The 24,798-nt window shown below is 35.2% G+C and overlaps 1 pseudogene; it reads right to left on the bottom strand.

Annotated features, from left to right (window-relative positions):
• Positions 1–1,930: 1,930 nt before the first annotated feature.
• Positions 1,931–24,798, bottom strand: part of LOC149162231 (kinesin-like protein KIN-13B pseudogene) — a 47,006-nt pseudogene continuing 24,138 nt past the window's right edge.

Below are 24,798 nucleotides of genomic sequence, written 5' to 3'. Positions count from 1 at the left end.
GGGAAATTATGTGAAATGGGGAAAGCAAGGAAAAAGGAAGTGAAGTTTTTCCAAAAATTATTATTCTAACTTTTCAAGGAATTTAATGGTTAAAAGTTAGAAAATATCATACCTTAACTTACCCTTCCAAAATGGATGAGAGCTGTGCACGTGTGGCTGCAAGAACTTTTGTTCATGGTCTTCTTTACTTGGTTGGAAAAATCATGCATGAATCATGCATGTGCAGCTACCACAATTCTGCTCTAAATCTGCTTCTTCAAGCTGTGGATGAAAGATGAATCTGTGTTATTGTATCAGCTGCTGGATCCTCTGCTGCTGGATGATGAATCTGATGAGTCTTGCTGAATATGGTTGAAAATATATAAGGCTTGGAAGGTATACAAAATATAGAAGTTACCTTTTCCTCCCAGCCTTATTTATTCACTTGTCCTCAAGTGAAATACAATGTATACAATGAATGGAAATACAATGAATGGAAATTGGCTTCATCTGCTACAAAATATGGGTCTTCAAGTCTTCAACGCTCGATGGCACAAATCTTACTATGTGATTAAATGTGTCGATGTCGAACATAGCAAGAAGTTGTTGACTTAGTGGCTGTTAATGAATGCCCCTAGCCAACACAAGAGCTCCCACCATTGATTCCAATGGGAGTCAGGATGCCTAACACATCTCTGTAGGTACGAATAAATTTGTCGTAGTTGAGTCACCTACAAGATCCAACGAACAAGGGATATTAATGTACTCCCATTGTTCATTGGCAAGAGTACTTGCCATTAAGGCATGCAAGCCTCTAGGTGTTTTTTCAATGATACATAGACTCTAGGACTTTGACTCAAGCAGAGTTTTATTGGTGGAAATGAAGGGGAATGGTAATGAGAAGGAAAATGGATGGATGTAAGGAAATGCATAATGTATGAATTAAGAACTCTTGCTGTGAAAAATGGATATGGAAGTGTCACGCCTTATGGATGTATGATTGGTGGAATTCAAACTTTTTCAGGGAGGTGGAAGGTAGTGGTTGTGGAGATGGATTTGTCTTCAGAATCTATCATGAATTTAGTCTTTGGAAGACTAATTGTCGTCATAATGTAATCTCCTGAATGATCACTTTGTTATCCTGTAACCTGTAAAAAAACTTGGCAGAAGAAACATAAGTTTGTTCAAGAAGAATTGATCATTTCCTTCATGATTCTTACGCAAAAATTTCATACCAAATAAATCAGATTTAGGAAAAATCAAAGCGTTGAAAGTAACTCAATTCATGATATCAGTTTCAATCCCATCTTAAAAGCAATCGTGAAAAATAATACTCCCTGGTTATGTTCTTTGCAAAAAGATTGACATGAGAAATATCTATTCTATTCTGCATATGAGTATGTCAGATAAAAGCGTTTAACAGAATGTTGTGATGAGTTAATGCCAACTTGAAGCTTTTGAAATAATTATCGTCTTTAGAATCCTCCACTCGATTTTTGAAATGTGTTTCCAAGTATCCTATTTTTTATTTATTTTCAAGTCTGTGTAAATTTTGTGAATTTTTTTATGTTGATTTTACTGTTTTTTAAACAATAAATTAAAAAAAATAAATTTTTTTAATTTATTATTCAAGTTGAATTTTCTGTTGAAATTGTAAAATCAACAAAATTTATTTAGGAAAACCTAAAAACAAACTATCACTAAAATGAAGTTAGTATATATATATATATTTTTTAAATCCATTTGTTGTTTTGATTTTTTTAACCATATTAATATAATTATAACATATTAATATATTAATATAATTAATATACTAATATAATCATAATATATATTAATGCAAGTTAAACATTACTTAAATAGATAAATCAAAACAAATCAATTATTAAAATATTATAATTAAATATATTCACATACAAATCTAAAAACATATAAATGTAAATCGAACAAATCAAAAAATAAAAATTATTACTAAAAATATATAAATATAAATAAGAAGAAATCTAAAATATGCTGAAGAGAGGTTGCTATCATCGCGTCCACTTGGGGGACCATGATCCATTGTAAAATGCTGGTAACTCTCACCATCTGACTGTTTATGCCAGCCAAATCTATTGCAATCACTTTGAAGATCCAAGCTATTGTTTTCAGAAGTGTGCTGTGAAAGCAATGATGACGACAATGGTAGAGTCAGTGGAGCAGTAGATGACTCTCTCAGTGTTGTAGCAGGAGAGCTCATATCCTTCTTTGAATTGTTAGATTTTGAAAGACTCTTAACCCTGTCAGCATATCTTAGTGTGTTCAGGGTGTGTTCACAAGAGCCTGAGTTTGGAGAAATACAGGATATCATGACAGTGCGTGAGTCGCCAACAAATGAATCTCGTAGTACTTCTGTTAGCTTGCTCCCTCTAAATGGAATGTGAACTTGATCATTATCTAGAGCACGTATGCATTCTTTCAAAGCAAGCAAGCTCTTATTGATCTCCGCTCCTTCCATTCTTGTTTGGCGATCATTATCTGTTGTATCAGCACCACGCTCACTTCCAGCAAGATCTATGAATGAGAGTTTCCCAACCAAACGAGCAGGCTTTGATTCACTACCATCAACTGATCTTTTGATGACAAGTTGAAGAATTGCATGAGAACGTGATGACTCCTCATTTGCTCCTGTTGTGCCAGTGCTCCTAGAAGCATTTCCTTTTTCAATGAAATCTTTGATAGTCTCCACATCATATACTCTGAACTCTTGCAGACCCACAATACAGACTTGCTGTTTGCCATCTTCTCTCATGCAAAGCTTCCTCCTTTGACTCAGTAGATCATAAAGCTTGCCACCATAAATTTCAAAGAAACTGAAGCACAATTGATATCCTTGATTTTTGTAAACTTGGTCCATTAATCTCATAATGTCCTGGGAGGCCTTCAGTGGCAAGGGCTGCATGGTAAAAGTCTTTCCACTGCCTGTTTGCCCATATGCAAAGCATGTTGCTTTAGTCCGTTGAAATATTGCTGGAACAATGGGTTCAACAGTCACTCTGTACACCTCATCGTTAGACAATTGGTCATCTAACACTGCATCAAAAACAAATTCATGTTGCTCAACATATGCAGTCAAGTCCACCTTAAGCTTAGTCTCGTGAACTGTAAGAGAAGTATCGTTGGGTTCAATGGTTATAATATCTTCTTCTTTCTTAGAAATCTCCTTTTTGTTGAGCGGCCTTTTACGAACCACAACTTTGATGTGATCCTCTTGATTCTTCTTCTTCGAGGAATCACTGACAACGGTTATGTGCAAACAAATGGTTTAACAAGCAGCGCTCATATATAACAACCCTTAGCGCTTCGGCATCCAACTAACACTCCGTTTTTGATGCATTGACTCCACATTTAACTCGAACTCCGCTATCGTGTTATGCATGCAACATGTAATTTTAAATGCCGGGCGATTGACCATTAATTCTACACCATAATCTACGCATAAATATCTGTTCAATCTATCCATACGTGCTGCGAACTTGGAGTTATCCCGGTTTTGTAGTGTTATCTGACTGTTGCTGGGCGCGTGGAATGTAACTGAGCACTTCAAATCCCTTTTTCCTCGGTCAGTCGAACTGGTGTCAGAGCAACAACATCTGTGAGTTAATGGCGAAACTCCATCTATCTACAGTCGCGAAACTCAAGTCTTACCTTGTTTGCTCACAAAACTCGTCTTCCTCCACTCACACGACTCAGATTTTGCCTTTAAATTCTCACTCAACACATTCCTTTCCCTTTTTACTATGTTTCGGCTTCAAACTCAACTTACTGAGCTCTGGCAATGAAGAATTGTGTTTTGAACAGCGCAGGGAAGGTTTACTTATGACCGTTTCCTTATTGTACCTGCGTTTCATTTGTTGGTATGCGTGGAGTTTATGGTTTCTCATTTGTTCTTTGCGGCAACGTCTGTTGATTATGGCTTCCGTCGTGCCCTTCATTGCAATGATATTTGATTATTATCATTTCCTTACCTGGCCGTAGCACTGCTGTGTGGTTATTATCATATGGCTGGTGTAATAATGTGCCAAAACTATTCCATACGATTTTACGTTCAAAGCTTATGGTTTTGAATTCATAACCTTTGCATTTGAAACGTTATACCATAGTTTGGTGCGTTTGAAATAGATATGCCATATACCTTTCTCTCACCATCGTATTTGAATATGCTTTCGGTTTGGTGATTTTGAAATATATATATGCCATAACTTTGTTTTAAACATCATTCTCTCTCACCATCGAATGAATGCTTACGGCCTCCACTTGTTGATTTCATTGCGCCTTTATAACTATGTTATAGGCACGGCCTTCACATGTATCATTATCATAACCCGCGGCCTTTTGTCACTATGTTATATGCGCATTTGATTTCTGTAGTTTATGCACATTTGGAAACCCTCGGCCCTTTGCAACTATATGATATTCCTTTTGATATGCGCATTTGGCCCTTTATAACTATGTTATATCCCTTTTTATATACGCATTTGATTTATATATTTTCCTTTTTGATATGCGCATTTTATATTCCCTTTTGTAACATATATGTTAATGATATATGCGTATGTCTTTTTGTAACATATATGTTAGCGCATTTATAAACTTATGATATATATCATTAACATATATCATAAACTTAATGATTTTTGAATTCCATATAGCGCATAATCTTTATAACATAATTTTATAATTTTAAAATGACCATTGGGGTCATTTTTAAAATTATGACCATTGCTAATGCTTTGAGTTTATGTGCAGGTGAAAAGAGTGGTCCCAGTTTGATCCTTTTGATTGAATAAAAGGTGTTGTATACAGTAGGCCCACTGGAACGAAGCCGAATGCATTGTAAATTTGAACGTGAATGCTTCGCCAAATTTGTAAATCATTTACAAATCTGTCGAACACCTTCTAAATGAATATTCAAAGCTTTAGTCCCCCAAAAGTGCTTTTTTTTTTATTTTTCTTCCGATTTCGCTTCCCAGGTCACGATTCTTAAAGGGAAGGATCCTGAAAGAACCCAGGCATTAGTTCCATGTTCTCCTTGCTGATGGAGAACCCTGATGAAAAACCAAATTTCATCTAAAAATTTAAAAATGTTTTTTTTCACAAAATTCTTTATTTCATTTTGCAAATTAATTCTTCAGCAAGAGTTTTTTTATTTGAACCAAATCAATGGACTTTCTGATCTTCCTAATCGCACGAAGCGCAGGAAGAGAGCATACTTATCGATTGATATGTGTTTATTTATGCAGGGGGGGTGTTTTTGAAAAGACAAAATTTAAAACTAGCTAAACACTAAATCATCAAAAAAACTCAAATTTAAACTCCTTTGTGAAGATCCTGCTGTCACCAGGTCTCACAAGTTATTTTGTCTAAAGAAAAATAAATACTGAATTAAATTCTAATGCCTAATCCCTTAGCACCATTCCCCGGCAACGACGCCAAAATGTTGGGCAATTTCTTGGACTTAAATTGCTCATAAATTATCGACCAGGGAAACTCGTAAGCTTGTGATGATGCCAACACTATATGTGCAGGAGTAGGCGACTAATTCTATGTCTAATTAAATTACCTACGATTCAATATAATATGCAAGGGAAGAGGCTCCTAACTAAGGAGGTCCTGGTTGTCCTTCCCTACAGTATCATAGAGAAACCATAAAAAAAAAACTTGAAATAAAGACAAGAGAATGAACTTTAATTGTTGCTCAGATTCAAGTAGAGAGAGAGACTAACTTAGTCTCTTGATTGTCCTCTCATGCACTAATCCAAACTAAACTATAAGCAGAAGAAATGAAATAAAAGCGCAAAAGAATGAATTTCAATTACCATATAAATCATTGGAGAGAGAGCCTAACTTAGACTCTTGGTATCTCCTCATATGATACTTGAAACATAAAAGCAAAAGAATGAATTCCAATTATCATGCAAATCAAATAGAGAGAGAGTCTAACTTAGACCCTTGGTTGTTCTCTCATATGCTGATAAGATTTTAATTCAAAACTCATTCACCAATCAAATCCTTAAACATCTAAATAATGAAATGAAATAAAATCTAATATGAAATAACATGTTTCTCTCATCCTTTTAGAGTGAGCTCAATTCTCCTAAGAACAAGACAAATTATTCCATATACTACATTAAGCAAACCTATATCTAAAAACTACATAATGGAAATAAAACTACATAATGGAAATGTATGAAAAATGAAGCCTTATTCTATTCCATCATCAATTGGATACAATGCTCTAAGAGTCCTCCTCTTGGAATGGAGGAGGTACTCCTATTTATACAATGAGAGGAGATAACAAACTCATAATGATGATCCATTAATCTCTCTTTTAGTTCCATACATTTCTCAACCATCTAGACACATAATCCTATCCTCCATGATTTCCTCCATGAGGTCCATGATCTTCTCCATGATCTTTTCCATGAGGTGTATCTTATCAAATTCGAATTTGATCTTTCAAGGCCACAAAAAGGTGTCTTGGAAGCTTCCTTGCAACCTACACATGTCAACAAACTCATGCTAATTGTTAGGTATAAGTTTAAGCATATTATTTTCTAAGTTTTAGCCATAAATTCACTTAGAAATGTTAAGAATTAATAAACTTTGGAAAAGTATTGTTAGAACCCAATAATGAGGTAAATGTAATGATATGGAGGTGGAAGGGAGGTGACATGAAGGTAAAATGTGAAAATATTGGTGAATAATGGAGTGAAAATAGGGACTATCTTGAGGCCCAACAGTAACATTTGTATCCTTTTCTTCTAGATGAGTAACCAAGAAGTATTCCATCATCTGCTTAGGCTTCAAAATTACCAATATTTTCATCATTATTTTTTATGAAACATTTGCTTCCAAAAACTCTAAATTTTTTTACAGTGGGAGACTTATGATACCAATGTTCATACGGAGTTTCACACTATTCACACAAACATGAGTCTTGTTAAGAATATTTAATGTGGTATGTGCAGCTTCACCCTAGAAGGTGTCAAGAGTTCTAGACTCATCAAGCATAACACGAGCCATTTTTTGAATAGTTCTATTCAATCTTTCTGCCACACCATTTTGTTAAGGATTTTTAGCTACATAAAATTGTCTTTTTATGTCATGTTGTTAACAAAAATCAAAGTATTCATCTTATATGTATTCTCCTCCTTGGTCAGATCTAAGACATTTGATTTTTATATCTAATTCATTTTCAAATAATGCTTGAAAACTTTAAATTTATCAAATGCTTCATCTTTGTGTTTCAATAAACCAACCTAGCACATTCTAGAAAAGTCATCAATGAATAAGATATAGTATTGTTCTACAAAAGGTGACGTTTTATTTATTGGTCCACACAAATCAATATGTATAAGTTCAAGAGGCTTACTTGCCGATCCTTCTTTGGCATTGAATTGAACTCTGGTTTTCTTACCAAATTTACTTGACTTACATATTAGTACTTTCTAGTAGGGTGATTTTGGGTAGATCAAAAACAACTTTGAGCCTTCTTGATTTGCTTATTTGAGAGAAGCTTAGATGTCCCAACCTCCTGTTCCATAACCAACTTTCCTCTGCCTTGCCTAGGTAACATTTTTCTTGGACATCTTTCAATATATATAGATTGCTCACGGTTCTTGTTCCTTTTATTATGGTATTTCCTGTGTCAAGTTCACGAACCACACATTCTTTTGATCGGAATACCACCTCATTTACTTGGTCACACATTTAGATGACACAACAAGTTATGCTTTAATCCATTAACATACATAACATTACCAACTTTAAAATTTTCTTTATAAAAATAGAACCTTTACCCTTAATGACACCAGGTGAGCCATTTCCAAAAGTGACATTCTTTTCTTTCTCTAAAGCATTGTATGAAATAAGTTTATCTTTATCACCTGTCATGTGTTTTGAGTGTCCACTATCAATGTACCATTTATTTTATTTTCCTTCTACAAACAATGCTATGCCACAGCTTTCAGACTGTAACTCTTTTGTAATGTTCCCTAATAATAATAATAAGAAAATAAATGATAAACAATAATAAAAATATAATAAAAGTAAATAAATAATAAATAATGAAGAAAATGTAATAATAATAAATAAATAATTATAATAATATAATAATAAGTATAATAATAATAATAATAACAATACTAGGGTTCTAAATAAATATAAATATAAATAAACTATAAAAATAGTAAAAATAAGTAAAGTTATCAAAAAGTAAAAAGGAATAAAATAAGAAAGATTTATATTAAGAGAATTACTAAATTAAGTTAAACTTAAAATAAAGAAATAAAAGTTGCATGTTGACACATGGAATGTGTGCATGCGGTTCCCCTTCCAATGTTTTCTCTATTTAATAGATGGTGAGGAAGATGAGAGATCATTTTCCATGATTCCATCATCCATTGTCTTGGGAGAAAAGTGTTGTGAGAAAAAGGATTCCCTGGCAATAGTATGTTGATTGAGGGCTCAGGGGTGGTCAGTTGTAGCAAGATTTTGTGCAATTGAACCTACGGTTGGGTGGAGAGTTGTCACCAAAACTTTGTTGCGGTTAGCAGGATTCAAATAGTGTTCAACTCCGAAATCACAAGTAAGGAATATCATCGCCACAGGTAAGTTGTCTATACTCATGTTTCCGAATTTCCATGTTAAATAATTGATAAATTGCGTATTGATTATAAATCACATGATTAATCTAATTAGTTGCATGTTTTAATTTTGGGGTTGTTACATCTTTCCTTTTCCATACCTTATAATTTGTTGATATTTTCTCTTTTTGAGATGTTAGTTGTAGTTTTCTCCTGCATTCAGATTCTCCATGTCCAAAGTTATTGCAAAATGCACATTCAATTTCATATTTAAGAGGTGAGAAGTTATTATAAGTGTTCTTCTTGACTCCGTCTCATTCCTTTGTTTCATTGCTTCTCTAGTCATGATGGTTTTGTATGCGACACATTGAGCAGCCTTATGACCAAAATTATGACATGAGAAACGGTGTCCATTAAAGAAGAAATTTATGTGATTATAGAATCTTCTAGTGTTGTTTACCTTTTGACCGATGCTTCTATTGTTGTTCATCCTTAGATTAGAGTGAACATGATTTACCTATGGAATTCCTTTATTCTTTTGCTTAGGATTAAATATTTGTTGATTGGTTTTTGTTGAATTTATATAGATTCCGGTGCTGGCTGAAGAATTTTTCATTTGAGATGTTTCTCCACTGTATCCAAGACCTTAATTTATAAGAGGAGAGTGTTGTACCTTGATAATTTCATCTAAGGTTTCAGATCCTTTAGCAAATGTAAGATTCAAAGTTTTTATTTTCTCAATTTCCTTTCTTAGACTTTCTATTTCACATTCTAACTTCTCATTATGCTTTTCTTTTTCTATGAGTTGATGCTTCAAGGTATCTATGGATACTTTGTTTTCTTCCAAGCAATTTTTTAGTTGAGTAATTTCTTCAAAGAAATTTTTTTCCTCTAAAGCATCCACAAATTTATCACTAGACTCATTATTATTTTTCTCAAAAGCCATGAGTAATTTAAGATCTTGATCATATTCTAATTTTTCACTATTTGACAAGCCACCATTATCTTCATGAGTATAATAACTTCTTTTATTGTCAAACCATCTCCTATTACCTTTTTCAATATCCTTCCCTTTTTCATGGTTGTATTTATGAGGACATTTAGCAGCATAACGACCAACTCTACCACAAGAAAAACATTTGAAGGGAAGCTTACCTTTGAACCTCCTAGTGCCGAGTTGAAGTTTCTTTACAAATTTCACCTCATCTTATTCTTATATAAATCCTGATTCCTTGTGTTCTTCCTTTTCTTTTCCTTTTCCTTTTCCAAATGATTTAAATGTGGCTTCTCTGACTTTTGAGGGACCTCCTTTCCTCATTTCAAAAACAATGAGGACCCTGTGAAGTTGAACAATAGTAAGAGTCTGCAGATCCTGCTTCTCTTCAATGGTAGACACTTTTGACTCAAATTTAGGAGTTAGAGATCTTAATATTATCTCTAATAAGGTTGTTTCCTTTATTTCTTCGCCTATATTTTTAATGGGATTTACAATCTCATCTATACGTAGAAAGAAACTAGCAATACCTTCATCATTATACATTCTGAGAGTTTCATATTGAATTCTAAGAGTTTGGAGTTTAACACTTTTTACCTTGGTATCACCTTCACAGCTTTGAATGATTCTGTCCCATATTTCTTTTGTCGTGTTTAACTGCATAACTTTGAAAAATCCTGATTTTGTCAAAATTCCCAATAATGCATTGACAACTTTGGCATTGGTTTCATACGCCTTATTTTCTGCTGCATCTATGGGAACTGTAGCCAGATATTTGTAGCCTCCTTCCACAATTGCCCAAACATATGTTCCAAGGGACTGAACATAGGATCTGGTTCTTGTCTTCCAATATATTAAATTATTTCTATTGAAGAGTGGTGGTCTAATAGATGTTTTTTTGTCTTGATTGTTCATCTTGGGAGATCTTCCTTCAAGCAATCAAGCTTCTTTTGAAGGACCTTCTCTAATACCAATTGTTGGGAAAAATACTGAGAGGGCGGGTGAATTAGTATTTTAAAAACCCAAAATAACAATTTTCTTTTCTGAAATACATACACGACTTTACTGAACCAAACTCACGTATGTATGCGACTACTGTAAAAGAAACTAGTGTATGCCTAGTAAACTTGTAAAACAACTAACTATTTATTTGTTAAAATCAAACTAGAATGTAAGTGATTTATCAAACATTTGATAAGCAGTAAGTAGGTGCAGTAAGAACATAATAAAGTATCACACATAAGAAACACACATGAACATTAAGATTTAAGGTGGAAACCCAATGTGGGATAAATCCACCATTGTTGTCATCTCAGTCTTCAAAACTTATTAATATCAAAAACTTCTTACATTCTTGTACTGGTGCAGACTCATGCCAGTATGCAGGCACCCACCTGCTAAAGGCTACAACCTTCACTCGTTCTCCAGCTCCTACTGGAAGAGAGCTTTGACCCCCTCATCTGATTACCAGCTACTATTGGAAGGAAGCTTTGACTTCCTCACTAAAGGCTCCAACCCTCAGCAACATCCGTGGACCACGTTTCATGAGGATCCATCTTCTTTAATACATCACAACTTGTATATCAACTGAAGTAAACACCAACTTAATTCAAACAGAACAGTGAGATCACTGTAACCAAAACATAGAACTGAACGCAGAATAATTCATCAACACATAGAATCAACTGCAACCCTGATCATTTATATGCCAACTTGTATACACAGCTTCAATTAAGGCAACCTGCGTGTATACACACTTTGTTATAGAGAAACCTGTGTACAAATCTCAATATACTAAAAACTTGTAATTCTGAATCATACACAGAGTTGACCAGAGTTATTCTGAAATATTTTGTTAGATTACAGAACCCTCATACAGTTAGAAGCATCAATAAGCTTTTCAACCAATCAACATGTAACTAGATTCAACTTCACTGTTTAATCAGTTCTACTTCAAACATTATCACTCAACCCAGATCAACATGAGAACATCATTGAAAGAAAATAGAGATACAACAGTAGTGATCAAGTTGATTAGTTATTTATGAAAAAAAACCCTTCTTTTATGTACATGAATTTGAAGAAACGAACCCACGTGTATACGTGACTTAACCGAGACCAACTTGCGTATAGATCTGCAAATTTTGACCTAAAATTATGTAGCTCTTCAAAACTTCAGAAATACCCAGATCATAATATTCAGAGATAAAAACATGCATCAATACTTAGATCTAGTGAATCCATGAGAAAATCATACAATGGAAAGTCATTTCAAATCTCATGATCCTAATCCATCATTGCATTCATAGGTGCATAATTATTTCAGATCTATGTGTTAACTATGGCCCTTATAATGCAAGTATACTTTAGATTTAAGTATTCAACAAAAACCCTTTCACATGCACACTTATCACTTTGATCTTCACCTCCTTATATAGTTAGAGCCTTAGCCAATACCATGGGTCGAAACTACACTAGTGGTAATCTTGGACAAGTTGAAGTAACCGTTACCGCGCTCAATATTGTGGGCTAATACCTTGGTAAGGACCCTTGGTATTCTTAAATTAGTATGCCAACACGTACAAAACTTTTATTCTTTGTACGTGTGTGTATACGTTACTTGGCCTTGAAGAACTTGTGTATAGATCTTCAAATATTCACCTTTATTAAACTTTTGATTCTGATCTATAAACCTTTGTCCTATCATTATGTTATTCTGTTCCATCACTTTGTCAACTTTGAACTGACGTGTGGATTCATCTAGTTACCATATACTTGTTCTGTTACAAGTGAATTTCCATCAAGGACAACACATGCATCATAATGCCAACAATCACACTCCTATATCCAGTCAAACTTCTTAAATTTCCTCTGCAAGGATGTAATAGGATAATAAATCCGCGAGAAGTTATTGATGAACCTCCTATAATATCCTATCAACCCCATGAAATATCTCACCTCATCCACATTTCTAGGAGCTCCCCACTCCAGGATGGCCCTTATTTTTTTTGGATCTACTGCAATGCCCTCCTTGGAGACAATATGTCTCAAGTAATGTACTGCAATCTAAAATAAACTACACTTGTTGAGCTTAGCATAGAACTGATGCTCGCTCAACAACGTTAACATTGTTGCTAAATTCTCGATATACTCATTTTTAGAACACACCAATATGTCATCAATGAACACAATAACAAACTTATCCAAATGTGAACATAACACACTATTCATCAAGAACATAAATGTAGCTGGAGCATTAGCAAAACTAAATGGAACTACAACAAACTCATAATGCCCATACTTGGTCCAGAAAGTTGTCTTGTGAATTTCTACCTCTTTGATGCGTACTTGGTGGTATCCCGATCTCAAATCAATCTTCGAGCACAATGTTTCTCCCTTCAGCTGATTGAGCAAGTCATCAATCCTCGGCAACAAATAATTGTTCTTGATGGTCACTTGGTTGAATTTCCTGTAGTCAATGCACAATCTGAGAGTACCATATTTCTTCTTCAAAAAAAATATTGGTGCATCCCAAGGTGTTACACTTGGCCTAATGTATCCCTTGTCCAACATTTCCTTCAACCACAAATTCAACTCTACTAACTCAGGTGTGCTCATCCTGTAAGGTGATTTTGATGTTGGAGTTGCCCCTAACACTAACTCAATAGAAAATTTTACTTCCCTGTGAGGTGGAAACTATGAAATATCCTCGAGAAACACATCTTGAAATTGTTGTAGAATTGGGTACCTTCTCAAAAAATATGCATCCTCAAATTCCTTACCTTTGTCATTAGAAATATGTACTGCAAATAACACACACCGTTTTCTGCGACTACGTTTTACCTACATAATTATTATCATCCTAATTGATGTGGCTTTCTTCTTTCCCTACAAGACTCATGGTTTCCAATTGTCATCCACACACTCAATTTATTTTTCATAACAATCCACCTTGGTTCTATGAAGATATAAATAATCCATGCCTCACAACGAACTGTATGATCCCAACAATAACACATTCAAATGTGTAAGGTAGGAATACCATTCAAATCAAATTCATAAGATTTTACCCAATGACGAAATTGCTTCTTTGTACCTGTATCCAACTGCACTAACCAATATTATGCATGAAATTCCTTACTCAAATCACACTTATGCACCAATTTAGCAATAACATAGCTATAATTATATCCAGGGTCAATCAACATAGAAATAGCTTGATAACAAATCTTGTAACCATCCATCTCAATCATAGATGCATGATGGTTTGCTTGTTTTATATCCAATGCTCCATCAATATGAGGAACACTTTAAACAACATCCCCAATAGTCTGTGCCTCTTGCATACTATATATTTGATGCCTACCACCCTGATTTTGTGGAAAATATCTCTTAAGGTGCTCCTTACCACATGTCCAACATTCCAACCGACCAATACCCTCACCTCTATGTTGTTGTTGTGACCCATGTCCCTGTCTAGATGCATTGAACCTCTTTTGTGGTTCCACATTCTCTTTCTTGTTTGCATTTTGATGCCTTGCTCTTTTTGGCTTCCATTTACCTTTACCTTTGTCTTTTCCTTTCCATCCTTGTTGGGAATCATTCTTACATTTTGACTACTCATAAAAATGCTTCAATTTACCAATAACTTCCTCAAGCGACTAAGGCTCATCATACTCAATCTGATATCGAAATGATAATGGAAATCCACTGATAAATTGCTAAAATTTAACCTTCTCATATTTAAGATACGGTACATACCTCAATAGCTCCTGAAACTTAGTCGTGAACTCTTCATCTATGATTGATCCCATCTTTAGCTCATAGAATTATTTGGACTTACTGTCATAGTACCTTTCTGATAAGTACTTATTCCTGAAAAGAATTTGGAACTTATGCAATTTAATTCATCTGTATTGATGTATCTAACATGCTTCACAACTTGCCACTAGATGTTTGCTTTACCTCTCAAGTTGAAGATAATTATAATGGAATTCATATTATCTGTGTACTCATGCAACTCAAAGAATTTCTTCAACCCAAGTATCCAAGCCTCTGCATCTTCCAGATTCTTCACATCTCCATTAAAAGTAGGTGGCTTTGATTTCTTAAACACATATGGAAAGTATCCCCTATCTATCCATCTGTAAGGATGATAACGATGACGATCATGATTCCTATTAGCACAAGAACTAGAATAATACATGTATCCATCACCTCTCATATCTAGAGTATCCAACAATATTCCATCTCTAACTGTGTCATCTCTATTCGACCTATGACCACCATCAAACCTACTTCCATATGCCCCATTAGTTATTTCCTCTCGTCCATGGCTGATCCGAAGTGGCCCTTGTCACTACAATTATGACAAAATTTGAAGAACTATAGCATTAAACTCTGCTTGTTTCTCTGGTGTCTGCATCATTTTGTCATTGTCTTCCTTACAACTCCTTATTTCTTCCTTCAAGCTTCTCAATGTGCATGCCAAATTATAAGAGTTCTGAAACACTAAGGTAGCTAGTCACTGGGTCCCACTGAGGTTTTAGACCACTTGACCCCCAGATTTTCCCATGATATAGATATGACAACATCTTGGAGGCTTTGGACGCTCTCATGTTAGTGTCTAGGGACTATTTTCCTAGTGTTGTGCCAACGTCCCTAGGATTTAAGCCACTTTTTCAAGCCCAGAGCCCGGGTCACTACCCAGAATTGAATGACACCTTCAAAATAGGGATATAACAAGGAAACAATGATGAAAATGTAAATACTGGAACAAGCCCTTAACTAGACCCCTACTAGCCATGACAAACTAGCCATGACAAACATTTCTTCAAACATATCACAGAAATGTAATCTACATGTGTAAACAACATATTTAAGCATAGGGACCTCATACTTATCTTAGAATCACCATGAAGCATTGTCCCCTTATATCATTTGCTGCATTATCATCTATTAGGCCATATATACTTTGTTCATTCATTTACAAGTAAAAACATGATGAGAGCCATACATAGCCACTGTCATAAAACATATACATAACCATCATAATAGAAACAAAAATACCAAGGAAATCACAACCATATGGTCCACATATAAACCAGTATAATACTCATAGAATTACAAGGAGAAATGACCTCATATTGATGATGCAAAATCCAAACCTCAGATGGGAATACCACGTTCCTCCCAACCATATAATGGATGAGAAAAATATCTCTTCATCTATTCACCCTCGTGCCATATTCCAAGCATGAATGTGCGGCTCAAACCAAAATAACCAACTAGGGTATCCCAAGGTTAAACCACCTCACCCTCATCAATATAAACTAGGCTTTACTGTATTCCATCCTGGATCACTAGGCCAACACAATGAACATGTAATAACAGGATTTACCCTGATCTCCACCTGATCACTAGGCCAAACAAGTATGGATGCTACAAGATTTCTCCACCTACACCGTGAGGAATTTTCTCATCTCCTAGTCTCTTAGGCTTTACCGCAATCCACACCGGATCACTAGGCTCTAAACTAAGACCCACTCTCCAGGATTTAAATTATACCCAAACTCAGATTACTAGGCTGAACGAAGAGAAATCCACTTCTTGTCTTTACCGTATATCCTACCATTCACTAACAAGGATTCCCATGGCCATCGAGGAAACATAATGATGGATTTACTACAACCCACATTCTAGCTCAGGGGTTACTAGGCCAGTGGATTTACCGTGATCCAAAATCAGTTTCAGGGACCACTAGGCCATGTGCTCTAACATTCGGAGATCCACCTTAGTCAACTTCAAATCCATCTAGCAATCCAGCTCAACCAAAACATGAGAACCTCATCGCACCATGGTTATCTGGAAATGGAAAGGCTTGGTTGAAAACATTATCACGCATGGAAAAACCCATGCCATAACAACAAAAGAACCACATGCAAATCAATACCTATAAATAATATTGTTGTGTTTGCTTGATCCTGCTCTTCCTTGCTTGATCTCTACTTCCTCTTTCCTTCTTTACCTTTCTTGATCCAATGTCAAAATGCTCCAAGAGAACTCAATTGTACAAGAGTGAGAGAGAGAGAGAATAATGAGAGAGCTCCAAAACTGAACTAATAAAAGTGCAAATTGATCTCATAAGCCTTTTTATCAATTAGGTCTCTATTTTCTTCATTTTCCATTATTTTCCTTCATTTTCCTCCTCACATGCAACCTGTTATCACAAAATCACAACTGAAGGGCTGCTGATCAGGCAGACTCTGTGTAACTATTTCAGACCAAGCTTTTGACTAAGGATTAGCCTCCCTAGCCTGAGAGGGCTCTCTCAAGAAAAGGTTATTGATTTTGAATGTTGATAAGAGGGCTAACTCTTGTACAATAGATTTAATGTAAGCATAACTGGTTGGAAACACACCAAAAGATATCTCATTGGGCTATGGAGTCTATAACATCAAGTAAACAAGAAAAACACAGTGAACTCATAGAAATCAAGGCTCTTAGCATTACAAGTCAAACATATTCCACCACACATAGCTTGCTGTATACACAGGAAGTCAGAGCATATAAGTATGAATTCTGAGTGATTGCATACAACAAAACCATAAAATAACATAAAGTATAACACATCATCACTTCATTTGACCATGACAATCCTTCGAGAATCTTGAGAAGAGTCTAACTCTGTTTTACTATTACTGTCAAAAAAGATCTTACAGTGGCCCAAAACAACACACTTTTTCTATTAAGTATCCAACCTTTTTTACATCTAAGTTATTCCTATATATAGCCTATCAAAACACTGCTGTACGAGACTCCTCATCAAGCATGAAGGGAGCTCGGGCTTTTGACATAAATGACCTTAACAATAACATAAACGAACTGATTTATTACAAGAGATATGATGCTACGAAAACAGAGGATTCCATCATATTGGCACTTTAAGTCTTCTTCCTTGTATACCCTGATGTGTCCTTTGAGCTTGCCACCTGTAGTACTGCAGTAATAACCATATCCAAGCTTAAAACAGATTCAATGCACATACAGCTCCGGATACTTGATGCATAGATGACTTCAACAACCGAAAAGAAAATGAAGCCTATATTCTTGGTTGCTGCCTCCCCTCGGTGTTCATATATTAATGATCCATCTTTAAGCCATTTAAACCTTGGATAGTCCCGTGTGACTGAAGAAAACTCATAATCCAGCCATCCCACAACTGGACAAGTGTATCATTTAACACCTCAGCAGCTCTATCCAAACCCTAAAATTTCGGAGATAAAGTGACTTTTAGGCAAAAGACAAAACTTCGACTTTTTCTTTGAATATTTACACCTGACCTCCTTTTCAAAATTTCTGACTGATCTTCTATAGTCTACATGCTGACATTAAACCGTCTCTTTGAATATATGCTGATCTCAGCATTCCAACTTAAGCTTTAAAACTAACCAGTCACCTACAGCAGTTTCGTAGCGCGCTACGAAACTGCTGTAGGTCATCAAAATTAAATATATGAACCTCAAAACAGCAATATTTCAAATCTATGATTCCTTTAGTCTTTCCATACAGGTGTGAAGACACAAAAAAGTCTCAAAAACTTTTAAGAAGACAATGGCCTAACATATATCAAAATTTGAGAAAACACATTCCTCCTTGAATCATTTAGCTGGCTTGTCTAGCTTTTCTTTTAGGCTGATGATTTCCTCCTTCAACTTTCTGTTCTGTGCTCTTAGACTTGCATTCATTTGTTTCATAGTTTTTGCCTGTTTTAGAGCTGGTATTGTCCATACATAGGCGTCAGATACCGAACTAGCTTGACTGATCAAACTTGTTTTACCTTTCATCACAGCTTTCTTATAACTAGTATATCTCACTGCCTTCTCTTTAAAGATATTATGAACCTGAGGTATCTCCTTACTTGCTCCAGCTTGTTTTGTAATGGCAACCACATTTCCACTTTGACTGATAACCACCTTATTGTCCTTATTCTTGTTTTTAACTGCTTGGACTATTCCAGAGAAGATTTCAAGTGCCTCTGTCCTAGGCTTGTCTGAAGGGACTTTCTCTTTTTGAGCCTTTTCTGCTTCCTTTATTTGCCTCCTAGTCATTGGTCTGCGAGGTTTAAAGGCATACTCTTTACTTGGTTCTTCAAACTTTAACCTTTTGGAAGCCTTTGACTTCTTAGAACTCTCAGGTGAAGATTTTGTTAGATCAATATGCATAGGTGCCCCCAATTGATCTGGTTCTATTTCAAGCGGTTCAACTTGGATTGGATGTTCTTGTTCTAATTCAATGGCTTCCAGCAAATCATTTAGATTACCCTTAGAAACAGGACTCTCTTCCACATGAGCAGATTTTCCTTTTTCTTTGTTCAGCTGGCCTCTAGTTCTTGCTCTTGAAACTCTTTCAACTTCACTAGACTTAATTTCATCTTTTCTTTTGTGAGTCTTCTGTTTAGATGATTCTGGTGTTTCCTTAAGCGGAAACTTAGAGGCTTCTTTTTCAGACACTTTGGATGATTTCGAAGTTTTGACTATTGATGCCTCAGGAGTTTCTTTGGCTGCTAACTTAGGAGTCTTCTTTGTTGATGCTTCAGGTGTTTCTTTGACTGTTACAGACCTCTCTGGCTTCTTTGTTTTAGCTTTGGGCTTCTTATGGTCTGTTATTTCTTTCCTAATCTCAGCCAAAGTAGTATCCTCACTCCTATCTTCTCTTTCTCTTACAGGTAATGGAGTGAGGCCCGTTTTACTAGGGAAACCGGCCATGAATACAAACGAATCCCAGTCTTTACCAATTTTATGTAGGCTATCCAACACCAATAATTTAACCAGACCATGATGAAAAAGAGATGTTTCATAAGCTTCCTTTTTCAACTGAATCTTGTCACACATCTTAGAAATACTCCTGAATAAGTAAAAAGGGATGTCTATTGAGCTCTTACCAGTGAAGTGTAGTAGCAGCTTGAAATGATATGAATAGACTTTGTTGTACCGACCTTCACATGTCAAGTACTTCTGGATGCATGTCAATAATGTAGCATAATTCTCCTTAAGATAGCTCCTTGGGACAGCTTTAGTAAGATCTTCGTCTACATATGGTGCCTTTAAGAACTCCTTACACGGACCCATATCAAACTTGAAATTCTTGAACCATTCTTGGCCACCTCTTGGGATTTCTGTAACTGTAGAAATGACTTCAGGGGAAACCGGAAACTCCAGCATGGCCACCTTTGAATTTAATCCCGTGAAGTTCACTGCAAATGCCTTGGTCACTTCTGCATGTCCACCTTTGAGTTTTTCACAGAACTGCCAACAACCAGCAGCTCTGAACGCCTTTGCTACTTCCTCATCACTGAGGGTTACATCTAATCCCTCCGGCTCTGTTCTCACACATCTACCCGAACGGTGCTCCTTTCTCTCCATGTTTCTTTGCACAATTCTACACAAGGAAATGCCGGTGGTTTGCAGCACGATAACACTCCTTGGCTGTAGAACTCAGGCTCGCTTGCAGTAGTCTGATTAGAATAAAGCTCACGCTTTTCATAGAATAGAAGACATTCATATGTTATGAAAAACACATTATGGAATGACCACTTCCTATAACGTCCTCCAAACTGACACATAACTCAATGAAATCAGACCTGATGGCAAAGTAATGGCTAATCATGACACGTAAAGGGTGTGAGGAAACAATCATAACCGGACTCGTGACTCACCACTTCTCGGATTAGACATTTCAGGAAGAAAAAACTAGACAACAGCCCGAAACCCCGATTTCGTAGCGCGGGCAGTTCAAATTTAAAGGAATGCGCTACGAAATCGCTGGCAAACGGGCCGCTACGAAAACACGCAAACATTTTTTAGCAGCAGAACTGACCAATCACACTCGCGCTACGAAACTGCGCAAGTACCTAAGAGATCATACCCGTGCTGCGAAACTGCGCAAGTACCAATGACATGACATGACATAACTAACCATGATGGAAGATGACTAATGCCCTTGCCTTTACACGAATTTCATTCATAACTCTTGAATTTCAAAATTTGAAATTGACATAAGCTAACAAACTTATTTACAAGACCTCAAGACTTTATAAAAACTTATGGATAATTAACATATACATGAACTATAGATTCTAGTGATAACACAACCTATGACTTTTCACCTTCCTTTTCTCCTAATTTCCATTATTTTCATAAATAAATGTGCCAAAAATGTCATTTTTCCTTTCCAAAGCCTTAGGGATTTCATATTCCAATTTCCTTAGCCATAAAAAACCAATGAACACCCACACTAGGATGATTTTCCCAACATTCAGCTTGGAATAAGTGTCCCATCAACTATGGTTATTATTTTTTCCTTTATTAACTTTTATTATATGAAATTTTCATCAGGGTTGTTACATATGATATTTTTTTATTAGAATATATATATATATATATATATATATATATATATATATATATATATAGATACACACAATTATATTTAATATGTTAATTATTATTTGCTTGATTATAGAAACCAAAATACTACTTTTTCAATTTAATCATCGATGTCTATTTGCACCTTTTAACTAAGATTTAACTAATAATGTGGTTTCATATTCATTAACTCAATTCCCAAGTTACAAGTAATATCTATGGTGGAACCTGGGTGAAAAGAAGAGACATATTAGTTGAACATGCCTAGGGTGAGAAGGTCATTACTATGTTATAAGAACCAAGGAAGGTGCAACAAGAAGATAGTAGGTACAAATTTTTGGATGATCTGATTTTCTACAAGAACCACATGTATATTGTACCAACCTCGTATTAAATATAAGGAGGTATTAGAGAAAAGAAGTTCATCCCCTATTATTGGTCAAATTAGTCCTTTTAAGACATGTTACAACCTCAGAAATAAATTATTTTGGAAGGGTCTCGTAGAAAATGTGAAAAAATTTCTTACGTGATATGAAAATTGAAATGAGCCCATGTATATTATATGTTATAAAATTTTCCCATTTCCAACCAAAAATGAGAATCTAATTAACATCAGTGGGATTTGTAAATTTGAAAGAGAGGTGTGTGGGATTTGGATGGAGATCAAGAGGAGATTGTGTGGGATTTGGAATTGAGGAACCATATGTTAGGGTTTTGTTGTTCCATGTGTCAGATAGATGAAAAGAAGGCTCTATAATTGGTTGGGTTAAACAATGCCTCCCCACCCTAGCCCTATAGAGAAAATACCTATCAACATAAAAATATATTTTATTTTTAAAATATTTGATTTAATAACTATTTTTCAAACACTTTTGAAAAACATATTAGAAAAAAAAAACCATAAAAATTAATTATAATAGTAGTTGTTGGGTGGGAACATGGTCTAATAAGAAGTCAATACTTTTTTACCCTAAAAATAAAAATGAATACTTTTTACTATAAAAAGAGAAGTCCATAGTTAAGAATATAAATTTATTAAAAATAAAAAATAAAAAATAGATATGGAATAATTATAATATACAAATTTAGAATTAATAAATCAATGATATTTTTTGAATCAATATGAATTTGTTCGTTTATTAATCTAAAAAGAAAAGAGAAAAATATATAGTTTGATGAGTGCGTTATCTCTTAGAGGAAACCCTGGTTGTGGGAAAATCTCTATTGTAACCTCAAACCACTTTGAGGTTGAAAAGTTGGCCCTTTGAACCTAGCGAGGGATATCTCCATAAACTCAGCTACCCAAGGTCACAGTGGTAGAGGGTTTCCAATAAGTCCTATGGCCAAATTTATTTAAGAAAAAATTGAAGCTGGTTGGACTGTAGGAAAATATAACCATTGGGCATGGAGGTTGACCCAATCATGTTTATATAGGCACATGTTCAGTGAGAAAATTTATCAAAAGTGAGATAGTAACAATTCCTTTGACACATTTTATCAAATTTGGAGAATAATGGAGGAAAATTAGTGTGATATACATGTATAAAAAAATAAGTATGTAACTACCTGAGACATAAGAAACTGGAGCACAGTAAATATGAATTCCAAATTCGACATTTAGCATTTAGACATTGAGGAAAATATTACATCAAGAGACAAATAGGGAATTGCAACACAAGAATTTCTGCAAACTACTCACATAAACTGTTTTATTTTATTTTGATCACACAGTAAATATAAAATGTTATCTTTCAAAAGTTCCAACCCTTTCGTCTTCTTTAGAAAATGCTTATATAGAAAATACAATAGCTAACAGGTTTCTAGCTAAGCTTAATTATAGTAATATAAAAATAAAAATGTTTATCCACAGGTACATTCATGTAAAATATTCTTCAAAACATATCTATTTTTCCAAAAAATAAATTGTTGTAAATCATGAAAAAAATGAGGACTGGAAAGTGCATCATTGTTATGCCTCCTTCACTGGGAATCAATCCTTTCCATTCCTTCAAAAATAGTCTTTTGTTGCATAGCTCTTGCTTCCTCAAACACCCTTCCTGGAATTTGATTATAATCCTACTGCCAATCTTTGGCTACCGGAATTGGTAATTCACTGGTAGTCTGGCGGTCAATCTTTAGCAGTCAGAACTAATAGTTACACTGATGGGTTGATTGTCGGAATTTTCCTTCAAACTTTCCACCAAAACATGCTGAAAATGAAACTATTAGTTCTCTTTTACGCTTTCTTGTATTAAAACATTAACAAGCCCTTTGTTAGTCGAAAACCAAAATTGTCTTTTAACAACATGGGGTCAAAAAACTCAAAAGACCAAAAAAAACTTTAGCTAAGAGTATTGGTTACTTCCAACAACACATCGACATTAGCCATCCTTTGTATTTTTCTTTCCTTAGTCTCCATGGGAATTATTTTCTTGGTGGCCTTTGTTTTCATTGATTTTTTAGAAACTGTAATTTTCTCACTGTTTATGATTAGGAATTTTAATGATACATCATCCACATTTATAATTTCTTTAGAAAGCTTTGGATTCATATTTAGTTTGATGTTAAATCTGAGCTTCTTCTAGGGTCTAGCATGAGGATTTTCCCCCCTTTGAACATCTCAAAGATGGTAAGATGTTTCTCATTTAAAACTCCATCATGGGGCTCAACAATCTCTCTTTTGGTTTTCTTTGGCAATTGGCTTCCTGTAGGTAGGCTTTCAGCAAGAAGGTCTTCAGTAGGAAGGTTTTTTGCAGGAGGACTCTCAGCATGAGGGTTTTCAATAGGAGGAGGAGGGGTTTGCTGTGATTTTCTAATCCTGTCACTTCTTCTGGTATAAAATTTAGGTATTTTAGGAACAGGGGGAGATGTTTTGTCTACCTTGTTTCTACTTCTAGTTTGCACAGTAGAAGTTCCTTAAGAGGAGGTTTTGGTCTCAGATTTTTTTATTTGTTTTGCCTCCTTTTTAGCTCCTTTTTCTCCCATCCCTTTTAGACTTAGGAGGCTAGGGTAGAAACCCTCCCCAGAAAATAAAATGAGCCCATGTTCTCTTGACCTTTTCTAACTAGTTTTCAGTTAATAATTTTATCAACGCTTTATGATAAATGAAATGTGAATATGGGCTTGTCCTAGCCCAAACTCAAGAAACCATATTTTCAATATTTCTAACAAAAATTAAGAGGCGTTGATTCTTATCTGACCTGCCAAATGAGCAAGAAAATGGAAATGGTAAAGGTTGACCCTATTGTAGTGCCCCTCGCAGGTGAAATAGGACTGAAAATACGCAAGAACATATGTCATTCGTCTTTTAGCCATTCCCTTTTCACCCCTTCCCTCCAAACCTTCTCTTTGAATTCTTCCTTAGGAAGAAAGGCACATCAATTCTAGATAAATGTGGCTCCTAAAGGCCTTCTCTCCATCAGTGCATAGATTCGTGGACTTAGAAATTAACTCCTCTGTCACCTGGAAATAAGTTCCTCCAAACTCCACTCGGTTTCCGTTGAAACCTTGGGCAAATGCTCGCGCTACCTCATCGTGAAAATCGGTGCACTGCCTAAAGAATTCCTCCTATCCAGCCTCTTGAAATTGTTTCTGAATCTCTAGGTAGATATCAAGAAGATCAAGCCCCTTTGGCTCATTTATTTTCAACTTCTCACCTTTCCCCATTTATTTTTTGCAGCCTACTGCTTACACAGATTAGAGGATCAGGATTTGATCTCGGATCTCTGTCATAGGGGATTTACTAGGGGACAAATACCATACCACGTGCATT

This window comes from Pinus tabuliformis, chromosome 5_2, assembly GCF_031772625.1.
Source record: "Pinus tabuliformis cultivar Carrire ecotype Pingquan chromosome 5_2, CPIR1, whole genome shotgun sequence".
NCBI lineage: Eukaryota > Viridiplantae > Streptophyta > Pinopsida > Pinales > Pinaceae > Pinus > Pinus tabuliformis.
This window is presented reverse-complemented; position numbering and strand designations above follow the sequence as displayed.